This window comes from Frieseomelitta varia, unplaced genomic scaffold (genome assembly GCF_011392965.1).
Source record: "Frieseomelitta varia isolate USP_RPSP 00005682 unplaced genomic scaffold, Fvar_1.2 scaffold_353, whole genome shotgun sequence".
Classification (NCBI taxonomy): Eukaryota; Metazoa; Arthropoda; class Insecta; order Hymenoptera; family Apidae; genus Frieseomelitta; species Frieseomelitta varia.
In genome coordinates, this window is record NW_025110094.1 from 393,230 (window position 1) to 406,060 (window position 12,831).

Here is a 12,831-nt window from a genome sequence, read left to right on the forward strand (position 1 = left end):
TTTTCAGACAAATATTATTGAAACAATGAGTTCTTCAATTAATCATTTTCCCAATTTAATTCAGCTTCAGATTTCTTTAACTGACCAAATTTATTTGCCAAATACTAAAGAACATTACAAGTTGTCATTCGAAATAAATTTCCCCTAGATTTGATTTCAAGTAACCGGAGTGCGTCGTTCGTTTGTCAACGTAGCAACGACAAAATTTTACGAGGCTTTTAATTCGAAAGAAAAAGAAAAACTGAGAGAAACGCCTCGCGACGCTCGATATACGTATCTGCTCCGCGGTTGCGAGTCAACTCTCTCTCTCTCTCCCTCTCAGAGAAATAGAAAATATTTTTCAGGCACGTTAGCGTCGTAAGAGCACCGACTCCGAGAGAGCTTTCAAGTAGCAAAAGGCTCTTGGAGAAAATGAAGAAGAAAAAGAAGAAGACGATGATGACGATGATGAAGAAAGAGAAGAAGAAAAGGAGGGGACGGAGGAGACCAGTTCGCTCGTCTCTTTGAGCCTGGCGATTAACACTCGACTTATCCGAGTCGCGGGTGTTCCAACAGCTTTTCAATCTGTAGAGGCGGCTCGAGCGCTTTGACGTCGCGGAGGACCTCGCGATGGCTCGTTTCCAACCATCCGATGGAGAGAGAACCATCGAGAAACACAAACGGACTGGGACTTTTCGCCTGCTTCTCGGCGAAAATCGGCAAAAAAATTCGTCTCCATGGAAAAAAAGTCTTTCTCCGCTCGTCGTTGTCGTCGTCGTCGTCGTCGTCGTCGTCTCGAGAGAGAGAAAGAGAGCGGCGCACGCTGGTCGCGAAGGTCGATCGAAAGGGGTGAAAGACGAGAGGAGAGACGAGTAAAAAGAGAACGAGAGGCTAATTCGACCGTATCGGTCGGACGGATATACCAGGCCTCGGTGTCTGGTTCAGGCTGGCACTTGCTTCCACTGCCAGCTTTCGATCTAACCAACTCGCGTGAACTTTTCCCTCTACGCTATCGCTCTTGCAAACTTTCCACTAAATTCGCCAACGTGCTAACGAGGACGACGAGTTTCGATCTCGAAGCAAGATCGATGCTACTTTCCTCTCCCCGGGCAGCTGTGTATATTTCAAATTCTTTCGAATCTTCGCCAGTCGACCGAGTCGTCTGATTTTTCTCTTTCGCGGTGGAAGACTAATTATAATTGATGAGCTGCTCGAGACACGAGCTTTGGTCGAGGTTTGCATCGCGACGGAACGCGAGCGTGTGAATAAATGATTTCGATCAAAGAGGGCTAGCTTCCTGTCAGCTGCTCGATCGGACAGAGGCATCGAGTTCACGATTCGTTCCGCGAAAAGTGCTAGTCGAATCAACTATGGCTTTTTGCCCGTATGATGCACACTATATGGACATTCACGTTTGTAAGACATCCTGCAGAATTATTGGTACGAAGGTTTTTATTATATTTAATTTGTATTTTGTTTTGTTTTGTTTGTATTTAATTTGTATTATTTTCGTTTCGTTTGTATTTAATTTGCAATTCTAATTATCAGCTTCAGTGTTGAAGAAAATAGTATAGTACACGTTTGTCTTTGTTAGTCCAAGAACTAGCTTTAAGCATGGAGGTACAATTCTGCGAATTGTGCCAAAACATCGGTTTCAAGTGTCACTCGCTTTGTGTTGGGCAAGTGTCATGTTTCACGCGGTCGTGAGGCAAGGTAGCGTAAAATGAGATGGTCCCAATTCCAAGAACTGGTGGAGGGGATAGCGACGGACGGGTAAGTGGGGAGAGTGTGGACGCTCGAGCGGGGACTGTTGTATTTGGATTCGCGCGGCGACGAAACTCGCATCGGTAGAACTTCGGATGCAAACGTTTAGACTCCGTTTAGAGAAAGTGGCAGTAGCGTGCGACACGATCGCGCAACACGGAAAGGGGGAGGGGATCCAGTTTCGCGAGTGGCACGCGCTTCATGTCCCCAAGGTTTGCAACAAAACGGCAAAGAAGAACAAAGAAGGAAGGAAACTACGTCGACAAAAGGTCGTTATCGTCGTTTTCCAAATCGTCGAATCGATCGACGAGGCTTTCCAGCCAGCGCTCAGCAAGTCATCGGCACGCGTAAATCGAATTCAAATGGATTTCTTTCCTCCCCGTTTGTTTGTTGCACGTGCCAACGAGCAAATTGACATCGGCGTTCGTTTGACATCGGAACTCGACAGGCAGTGAAAACTCGCCTCGTCTGTATCCGTGTGGCGTTTTTTGCGAGAGAATCTCGCGCTGTCGATATCGACTGGCGATCCGTTTCGCTCTGTTTTACCACCGGAGGCTCGACTAACGAAACTCGATAAGACTGGCCGTCGGCGTGGATGCAGACACCACTCGCTCATTATTATTTTAATATATGCCAGAGGAGGTTCGGCAACGGCGACAGTAACGAGCCGTGAAACGGTGTCGCGGTTTAAGAAGAGGAGACCTTTCGTTTTAACGACTTCCTAAAGACACAGGCATTGGAGACCGGGGCGCAGGTTGGGTTGATATTTGGCTCGGTCGCGACAACCGGGTCAAGGATCACATGGGCCGAGCCTCGAAATCCTGATCCTTCGGCATCCGTTCCACCTATCGTTCGAAACCTTCCTTCTTCTTTCCAGCCAGCTATGTGGGGAAACTTTGTTCAGCTTTCGGAATCTTTCTCTTTCAACCAGTCGTTTCATCCACTTCGACTTAACCATGTGATTTCCATCGTATTCTTTCTCTCTCGGCTACCCGTCTCGGTTGTCTCCCGCGAAATTAAATGTTATAACTCATCCACGTCGCGGAGAGAGGAACGACGTCACCTCGTCGAGGGATAATCGCCTCCGACCGTATTTGCCAGCGTATATTTGCACGTGCTCTCTCTCTCTCTCTCTCTCTCTCTCTCTCTCTCTCTCCCTCCCTCCCTCCCCCTCCCTCCTCTCTTCTTCACCCTTGCCTCGTGCACGTTACACACAGACGCGCGTGTGTACACGTAACGCCGTACGTACACGGCCAGGGGGTTCACGTGCCTTTGTACGCGCGCCAACCGGTGAATGTGTGTGTGCGCGCGCGATGCAACTCTGCAGAGTTGCACCGTGCTACGAATGTAGCTTGTACTGCAGATACGTTGCGGTTCTGGCCTCTACCTATTGCCCGCTCGTCGCGCCGCGCCGCACCGCGCCGTGCCGTGCCGGCCCGAACGTGATACATTGTTCCTGCCAAATTCATGCAACGACCGAAAATTTCCACGGCATTGTCGGGGGAAACAACAGAGAGTCCTGGCCTCAGGCCGTCCGATTATTCCGACACGTGACGCCGGCTGCTCGACTGGCACGTTCCCTCCTCGCTTTCTCCTCCTGCGTCGTTCCACTTTCCTCTAATCGCTCCAAATCAAGATGAAATCCCGCTATTCTGTTGCAATTTTTGTCTTTTTCTTTTTTTTTTTTTTGTTTCCTCTCGATAACCTTGCCCGGTATTGTTCTCGCGGTATTGTCCCCCTTTGTTCTCCTCCCCCCTCCCTTTCTACTGGTTAGACTATTGCTCGAGTCGCTTCGTTCTCCCCCTCCCCCTCCCCTCCCTCGCCTGTTTCCAACCAACCGGCGTAAGCCTCGACACAACGAAATTCCTCTCGGGGGAAAAAAAACGGGAGGTATGCGAAATTGGATCCCCTAGTCCGTCGCGCGTGGCTGCCACGAGTCGCCAGCCAATCGAAACTGGCGAGGCTTCGAAGAAGTGAAGATTTCGAGAATCGAATCCCTCGAATCCTAGGGCGTTTAACACTGAAACTACCAACGATCTAAGTATCAGGGTTCATTACTCATAAGTAATGTCGTTTTTTTTTTGATACTCTACAAAATTTTATTTTAATCTATAATATATCTATAATATAATATAGTTTTAATTTATAATATATAATAGTAATATATACTAAATATATATATATATATTTCTATTATATAATAGTAATAATAATGTAATAGTAATATAATATACAAATAGTTTTAATCTATAATATAATCTCTTGTTGTTGACAATCATCGCCCTGACAATCTTTCTTTCTATTCCCTTTGTATTTGTAAAATGAAGATGATTCTGAAGTAAATACCAACTTGTACCAGATTTTATACCATCGAAAAGATTGAAGTCACCGTTCAAAAATTTTTTGAACCAAGGCTGACACGTTCTGGTATCCAAGGCACCAGAATAAACAGCACTAATGACATTTTGTAGCATTACTATGCTTTCAAAATTCATAAAGCATCAAAAAACGTCTGATATGGAATTTATCCACACTTTGCTCTTCCATTCATGGAGCGTTCGCTTAAATTTTTTCAAAATTTAACAATTAGCACAGTAAATGTCAATATATTTAACTAAAATATAAGTTATATTGTACTAAGTAGAATTATTGTCACTAGATGGCAGTGTTTATTAAATTACAGGTTACTCCTAATACAGTATATTTGTGGCAAAGAAATTAAAGTGCAAGATAAAAGTACAAGCAAGAAAAAGTTAGTAACACAAGCTTCTATATTAAAAATCACTCGAGCATCTAAAAGCACACTGTCACAAATGTATAAAGTTTCCACAGAAAATTATAAATTGGCCAAAATGATCAATTTCTAATTCTCCCTTTTTTCACTTTTGGTGTAACATTTGTCGCCTCTGTTTCTCTTTTCTAATTTTCTGATTATTATTTTCATAGTGTAATTGAAAATTAGTAACGTCGTCTTCATCTGTTGTTGAATCTGATAACTGTAAAATTCTACTCCCCTTGTTAGTTTGCACCAATCTTGAGTTAATATTGCTCGAACTACTTTCTTCATCTGATTCAAAAATTCCTCTTTTTTTACTAATATTCGTGGGTCTTATTTCTGTAATAAAAGAAATTGAGATGTTATCGTCTCTTTTGTAGGTGATTGAATCCATTCTATTAAGTGTGTGAAATTTGATTTTCCTAAAACCAATTTGATTCTTTGCTTTGATAACCTTGATATCAAATAAAACTCACGCTGCAATCTAGAATACAAAGCAATCAGTTGAAGCTTGCGAAACTGGGTTATATAATAATGACTAAAATGATTTCTCATTACTTCATCCGAGCAATTACACCTTTATCTTGTTTATGACGTATTTTTGTATTTTTAAGGTACTAGCTATATTACCTACTGTAAAGACTTTAAGGGCAGTGCACACTGAAATCGTAATAATCAATAATTATTGCCATTATAAAGTTATTTCAATTATGATTATTACGAATGGACTTTCAAAAAAGAAAAAACATTCTTGCGATAACATTTTATAGCTAAACTTCTTTTGATTAATTTATGAAGAAATCGTGCACTATTAAATGTTTGATTATAAATATAAAAAGAAGATATCTATATCTCACTAAATCTACCATTAACTCATTTTTTTCCAAAAGTGGGCTTGTATCACTTTCAAAAACAACGGCTCAATATATACAATTTCACATAATTTGGTGTATTTTTGGTAGTATTGTAATTTGGTGTATTCAGTAGTGTCAAATGAGACCAGGTTTGTAGACAAAAATCGACGAAAGCGATCCTGACTTTGTCGTCACGTGGCGAAATTAGGCGAAGTTAGGGACGGAGGGCAGGGAACAAAGGACGAAACAGCGGACAAAACAGCGAGCGAGCGATTTTCAAGGCGGTTTACCGGTTAATCCGCCCCGCAGATTGTTTGTCGCGGGTTTTATCGCGGTCGATTTTTTCATTACGTCATGCAGGTTGGTCGTCGAGAGAGAGAGAGAGGGGGGGGATGGGAGGAGGGGGTTGGCTCACGCCGTTGGAAAATTCGCTGACAAATTCATATCCGTTGCTGCGCGGCCGGACGAGCCAAGCATTCACGGACCAGGACGCGACACCGCGTTCCCATTCTGCCCGCGCTGTAAATCGAGACGAGTCGCCCAGATTTAAAACGACAGAGAAACGTCACCGAGCGCGTAGAATGCAGCTAGGTAGACGCGCGACCCACGTAGACGCTAATAAAACTTCCTGCTGATTGTGAGTCCCGGCTGAACCGAAATGGATTTCGGATGGTTGGTAGCTAGTCCCCCCGTTTCATCCGTCTGTTCCGTTTCATCCATGTGTCATATTTTCCTTCGCCGTTCTACTTTCCACGACTTTCGTCGACGTCTGCCTCGACTTTCGTTCGCCCGAATCAGTTCGTTTCATTTCATCTTCGTTTTTTCAAAATCTTTACGGGCTAATCGAATTCACGCCGGTTCGATCAGCGTTCGTCGATTATCGTTTCGAAATGTTAATCCCTTGCGCTGGAATGACGTGCCACGCACGTCGAGAATTTTTTGTCCCGAAATTGCAATATTTTTCCAATTTTAAGTATATTTAAGTAAAACCCATGCAAAACAAATGATAAGTTTATTACTTCTTAATAATTTCTATCCAGTGATATACTAATAAGTTCAAAAAGAAAGCGACAAATTGTAATGTGTACGGTTTGGTCACTCGTTATGGCCCGCAATCAGTTACCAGCTCTAGTGGTTAACCTGTAACACTGGAATGACGTGCCACGCACGTCAAGAATTCTTTGTCACCAAAATTGCAATATTTTCTTAATTTTAAGTATATTTAAGTATAACCCAGGCAAAATAAATAATAAATAATAAATTTATTATTTCTCAATAATTTCTATCCAGTGATATACTAATAAGTTCAAAAAGAAAGCGACGAATTAATGTGTACAGTTTGGTCACTCGTTATGGTCCGGAATCGGTTGCCAGTGCAAGTGGTTAAGAAAATATACACGCCGATTCTTTGTTAAATTTTAATAATGATAGTAACGAATACAGTGAAAGAGAGCGATATTAATTAGAGTGCAATATTAAAGACATTGTTAATTTTGAAAATTAGTTACAAGACATTATTAATTTTTAAAAATTGATAAAAGCGAGCTTGTAAAAGTTTATTTTAGTATATATTTATTATATGCATATATTATAAGTAGTATATATTTATTATACTACTAAAGTATGTATTATAAGTAGTATATATTTATTATACTACTAAAGTATGTATTATAAGTAGTATATATTTATTATACTACTAAAGTATGTATTATAAGTAGTATATATTTATTATACTACTAAAGTATGTATTATAAGTAGTATATATAATAAATATAATATTTATTTCTTTTCAGATTAATAATTGTTTATTAATATTTTAGTAGTAGTATTTATTTTGAAGTTTAATTATTTAATATTTATTTCAAGTTGAAAGTTTATTTTATGTTTACACGATTGTTACGAACACAATTATCTGTATGTCGGTATTTGAAACCGTGCTGTGTTTTGCAGAAAGTGTCAAACCTAGGTAGGTGGTTTCGATAGCGACGGTGACGGGGAATCGTTCGACATTCAGGACACTCAGTTTACGGGGGTTGCGTGTAGCCTTAGGACGAGAAAGAACGTTTCGCGTTCAAGCGGAACGTGAAACGTTCGTATGCAGATGCGCGTTCGTATCCGCAGGGCTGCATGCCAACCTATGACAGGCTAAAACCGAGTGTGTATCAGCCGTATCAGGGTTATGGATGGCCCATGAGCACGCTAACCCAGTGACATCTCTAGGTCACCGCCGACTCCCGAACCATCCCTTCTTTGTCTTCCTTCTCCGCTTTCTCGTCCTCTCTCTCATCCATTTTCTATCCTCCTCTCTTCTCTCTCCTCTCCTCTCTCCATTCTCTTCGTTGTCGCCGTCACTTCGATCAGAAAATTATCCTAATACGACGTGCGACGACGATCGATAATCCGTTATTTTCTCTAACGCTGCGAGTGATTTAACCTTGATTAACGCGGCTTTTATAAGGCGATAAGACCGAAGTTTTTATTCGCAACAAATTGCAAGGGGAGATAACGAAAGTGAGAGAGATAAGGGAAAAGAATAGGCGTTGAGCAACCGCTAAGAGGTTGATACAAAAGGGGACTCGAGAGTTCCGAAGGATTTTTTCACACAGATCGGCAAAGAGAAAGGAGAGAAAGTTCGCGGGAGAAGTGAAACTGTTTCGAACGTACTGAAAGACAGAAGAAAAGAAAAAAAAGAAAAAATCGATTTGAAGGGAAGTGATTAAAACGTCGAACTCGGAGTTGGAATTGAGGTTAAGGATAGGTAAGTTGAGCAAGTTGCGCGTTTCAGACGAAGTTCTGCCGGCGTGCGCGCGCGCGCGCAACAGTTTCAGTTTCGCGTTATTACGGTTGAAAGTTTACCACCGAATTGCAGCAGACGCATCTTCTCGAACCGTGGAAGAACTCGGGTTGGAGGTCGAACTCCTCGAGGAGTACTCTCTTCCGAGCACCAAGTACGAATACCGGTCAAACAATTAACGAAACTCTCACGCTTTATGAGTTCCTTTCTATCTCTCTCTCTCTTTCTCGAGGGCGAAGGAGTGGAATTTTTCTTGAATTCTATGACGAGAGTTACACGATATCCCTGCTAATTACGAGGCCTGGTTTAGGTTACAGGCAAATTGCGTGCGTGCAACGTTGTGAAACTCGATCTCTCGAGACGCGAGGACAGACGAAAACGAAGATTCCCCTCTGATCCCTGTCTTCGAAGGTTACAAAATGTTCAGCAAAATTATCGAGCAAATTTGTAGGATATTGTAGGAATCCGGAAAAAACAATCGGGTTTGATCGTAAAATCGGCTCGAGACTGTAAATGCAATGGGAGTTTGATTGTAAAATCGGTTCGAGTCTAAAAATATTTAGGTTTGATCATAAAATCGATTCAAGTCTACAAAAACATTTGATCGTATAAATATTTAATCGTAAAATTGGTTCGAATTTATAAAGAAACATTTGGATTTGATCGTAAAATCGGTTCGAGTTTGTAAAAACAGTCGATTTCGATAGTAAAATCGATGGTGAATTCGATGCCGAACGCGAGGTTAGAAAAGGCTGCGATCACGTCCGGCGTTGGAGAAGAACGTTCGAGCACTCGAACGATCAGTGAAACAGTTTCGTTTCGAACGTTTTTCGACGGTCATTCGGAACGATTCTGACTACAGTTCCCGGCCGACAAGACGGGGAGGGAACAATGATTCCCATTACCGGTTGCAGTTTTATTTAAAAGCCGAGCGAGGCATTGTTTTCGCGGACAAGCGGTGGACCGCGAACTCGCGGCGTTTTCAGCACTGGCTGACGGCTCTCGTGGCTGGCGCGGCCCCTTCGCGTTTAAAGACTCCTTACGCGCATTGTTCCGACGAATGAAAAGCTTCCTCTTGCCCGTTCTATCGGGAAAATACCAGCATCCGGATTTCGACGAAATACATATATATAAATATATATATATATATGTATAGACTGTAGATACCGTTGCGAAAGAGCGTTTCTTTCGTAGTTTTAACACAGAGGACATATTCACTCACTCACTCGTCACTTTACGTAGGTAAAAACAATACAAATTTTAATCAAGTGGTCTAAAATAAAAATAAAGTTTATTAATTTAATTTAAGTTTAAAATAAAAATAAAGTTTATTAATTTAATTTAAGTTTAAAATAAAAATAAAGTTTATTAATTTAAGTTTAAAATAAAAATAACTTTTTATCAATTTAAGTTTAAAATAAGAATAAAATTTATTAATTTAATTTAAGTTTAAAATAAAAGTAAAATTTATTAATTTAATTATTATTAGACATTTATTATTAATTTAATTGTTAATTTTATTATTTAATATATATTTGAAATTTATTATTAGGAATTCAATTATTAATTATTAGGAATTAGGAGGAAATAGTTGTATTAAATAGTAAGTGTTAGGAATAGGAGGTATTAAGTTCTTTAGACTTGCACCTTGCCAGCATGACTCGCTAATCTTTATAATTCCCTCACGATCAACAACTTGACTCGATACTCTCCAATTCGAAATTTTATCTTCGAAATCTTCGTCTTCGCACACTCACACACACACACAAACATTATATTACATACAAACAACTCTCATATTTTATGTCTTAACGCTAGTACTACCAAAAAGATCAAAATTTATAATTTCTTCTAGAAAACAAACGTATTTTTAAAACATTTATATGATTGAAATAATTTTTAAAAATTTAAATGATCAGCATAATGTATCTTTCGAAAATTCAAACAATTGAAAAAATGTGTTTCTCAAAAATTTAAACGACTTCGAAAAACGTGCAAACAAAAGCTCGTGTAATTTATCGTATTACTCTCCCATTTTTTTATTTTTATGTCTCTTATGGAAGTGTTATGCTCTAGCCATCGGTCGTTCTAGCTTGCGCGGTTCCAAACCAAACAGTCCCAAAGCCTAGGCTTCGCTGTGACGAATCTCACGAGTCAGGAAGAAATTCCAAAAACATAAGACTCCCTCGCTCCCCACCGCTGCTCGTATATTTTCAGTTCGGCTCGTGCGAGCGCGTGAATTTTTCCACGAGCGTGTGTGTATATTCGTAACAAAGACAAAATCGATCTTACGACGAGAAGCGGCCATTGTCCAAAGGTTGTTCGATAAATCCGTTTGTTCCGCGCGATACGGCGAAATTATCGAGAGCCTGTGCATGCAAGATTGCCGATAAAAAAAGAAAACGTGCCGCAATATTTTTGTTGTTCTTATCGGGGGCTGTGTGCAAACGGTCACAATTCCGGAGAGCAATCCCAGGGCTGACGTCGAGAAAGAAACGGACAGATACTTCCCCGCCGATAACGGAATCACCGATAACGATGTCGTTTCCCGGTGGAAACTGGCGCACGCGAGTTGCACGCGAGTTGGCGGGGACAGGGACCGGAAACGCCAGCCGAAATTGCACGTTTTGCTTGCCAGGCAAGCAAACAGCGAACGTTTCGCATGCGTGGAGCGCTGCAAAGCGAGGCCGGGACTTGGCAGGAAGCAACGTCCCCTATCGGCCGACTCGTCGTCGCTGCGATGTTCCTTCTTTTCTCTCTCTCCCTCCCCCCTCTCTCTGTTTTTTTTTCTGTCGTCGTTCGGCAACGAGCAACAAGGAAATGACAAGAGAGACGGAGAGACTTTCTACTTGAAACGGAAAATTATTAATATATCCCAGCGTTTGGCTCACCTTTGGGAAATCTTTGCACAGACTTTCGACACGAGTTTTCAACGAACTCGTCTTCATCGTTCGGTTTCGACAAATCTTGCAAATGTAGAATCTTCTTTTCGAACGTTTGTTTCTTACTTTTCCACAGACACCTATGTGAACCTGTTTCGGAGATTTTCGAATAACCTTCGCCACGTTGAAAGAAAGCACGGGAAACTCAAGATGATCGTTTAACGAAGTATTTGGCAAACGTTCATAACAATAGAACTAAGTTTGATAAAAGAATAAAAACTGTTAGCTCGAGTCGTGAATAATTTCCGTTTCTCGGGAAATTGTTGACTTTCAATGATTTTATCGTGCTAATGACTCGTCAAATTCGAGAGATCTAAACCTGTTAACAGTATATTCTGATGTTTAATAAAAAAAAGAATCAAATGCTTCTTGCAAATTCCTCCTAATTTTTGTGAGCAATATATATTATATATATAACAATGTATCATACACCAAACGGGCAAGTCGGGGGAGGGGCTACGCGCAAGAAGCCACGTGACAAAATGAACGGTCGTGAACGGCCGTGAGCCGTTTCTTTACAAACTCCGTAAGTATCTTGATTGCACGGAGATGCGTAAAAATTGGACACGCGAAGCCGATAATTCATCTCGGGGCTCGATTTCGTTTCGTTCGTTCTCGAAAGTGAGTTTCGTTACTTTCCGAACAAGAAGGGGAGTGGATCGAGGGGGGGGGGGGGGGGGGGGGGGGGGGGGGGGGCACGGTCGAGCGAGACCGCCCCGCTATCTTGCCCGACGTGAATCGTACGCGATGCACGCGGATAAGATAAGCCCTTGCCCGTGTAATTTCATCGATCAACGTCGATTGCAGCATCGCCAATGTGAGCGAGCGAACTTGGCGCCCGGACAGGAGGGAGAGCTCCTCGTATCGATCTCCCTCCTCGAGGAAAAAAATCCCTCCTCGAGCAAGAGGGAAAACGCCGCGTAATGACAATTCGCGGCGAAGAGGGGGAGGGGGAGAGAGAGAAAGAGAGCCGCTGGAACCGAATATCTTGGCGAATGCGATCCAAATTCATTATCCGCGTTCCCGCGAGGCGAGCCGCCGCGCGCTACAACCTCGAAATGAATCTCGAAAGTGGGACGTACGCTTATTAGAAATTCCTGGATTGTTCCGCGTACGTGTGTACCCGGTCTATTTGCCCGGTCCGGAATTCGCGGGAGGAAGCCTTCCAGCCAATGGACCTCTTGGCGCGGAGAAGAGTCGTTTCCTCGTGGCAGCCGCCGAACGACCAACATCTACTATAATAGCTTTATTAACACTGTACAGGGCAGCGATGTTTGCCAGGCGACTGGTCGGTATCTTTCAGCGAGTTGAACGAGGATGGAGAAATTGAAGCAATTTTGTATCACATTGTCGCGAAGAGATTTTATTAAAGATTCGTATACTGAAAACAATTAACATAAATAATAAAAGAAAGTAATACTTTTAAACATACACGTATGTTTAATGATTTTTTTTTTTTTAACAAGGTGAGATTCAAAGCATTTTTCCAAACGTAAGCTTAGTAAATAAGTCATTATTTGACTAACCTAACCTAAACCTATATTTGACCATTATACGACGACATATTAATCTATTAACCTAACCTAAACCTTATTCATCAAGTTTATTCACTCGTCGTGGCGCAGTCGTTTCTTCATCGCCGCTGAAGAATTTCGTTCCCGTGTTTTTCGAGTTAACTCGCAGGATCGTCGAGGAATTATCATCCGAGACGATGAAAGCGGA

At 41.7% G+C, this 12,831-nt stretch overlaps 1 protein-coding gene across 2 annotated transcripts in view; it reads left to right on the plus strand.

Annotated features, from left to right (window-relative positions):
• Positions 1 to 12,831, plus strand: part of LOC122530722 (acetylcholinesterase-like) — a 53,209-nt gene that overhangs the window by 12,234 nt on the left and 28,144 nt on the right. Inside the window, exon 1 of one of the 2 annotated variants that reach the window (XM_043657957.1) lies at positions 7,996 to 8,131. The exons of the other annotated variant lie outside the window; for it this stretch is intronic. The gene's annotated coding sequence lies outside the window, so the exon portion shown is untranslated. Of the gene's footprint in view, positions 1 to 7,995; positions 8,132 to 12,831 lie in introns of those variants that run through there. 2 annotated transcript variants of the gene reach the window in all.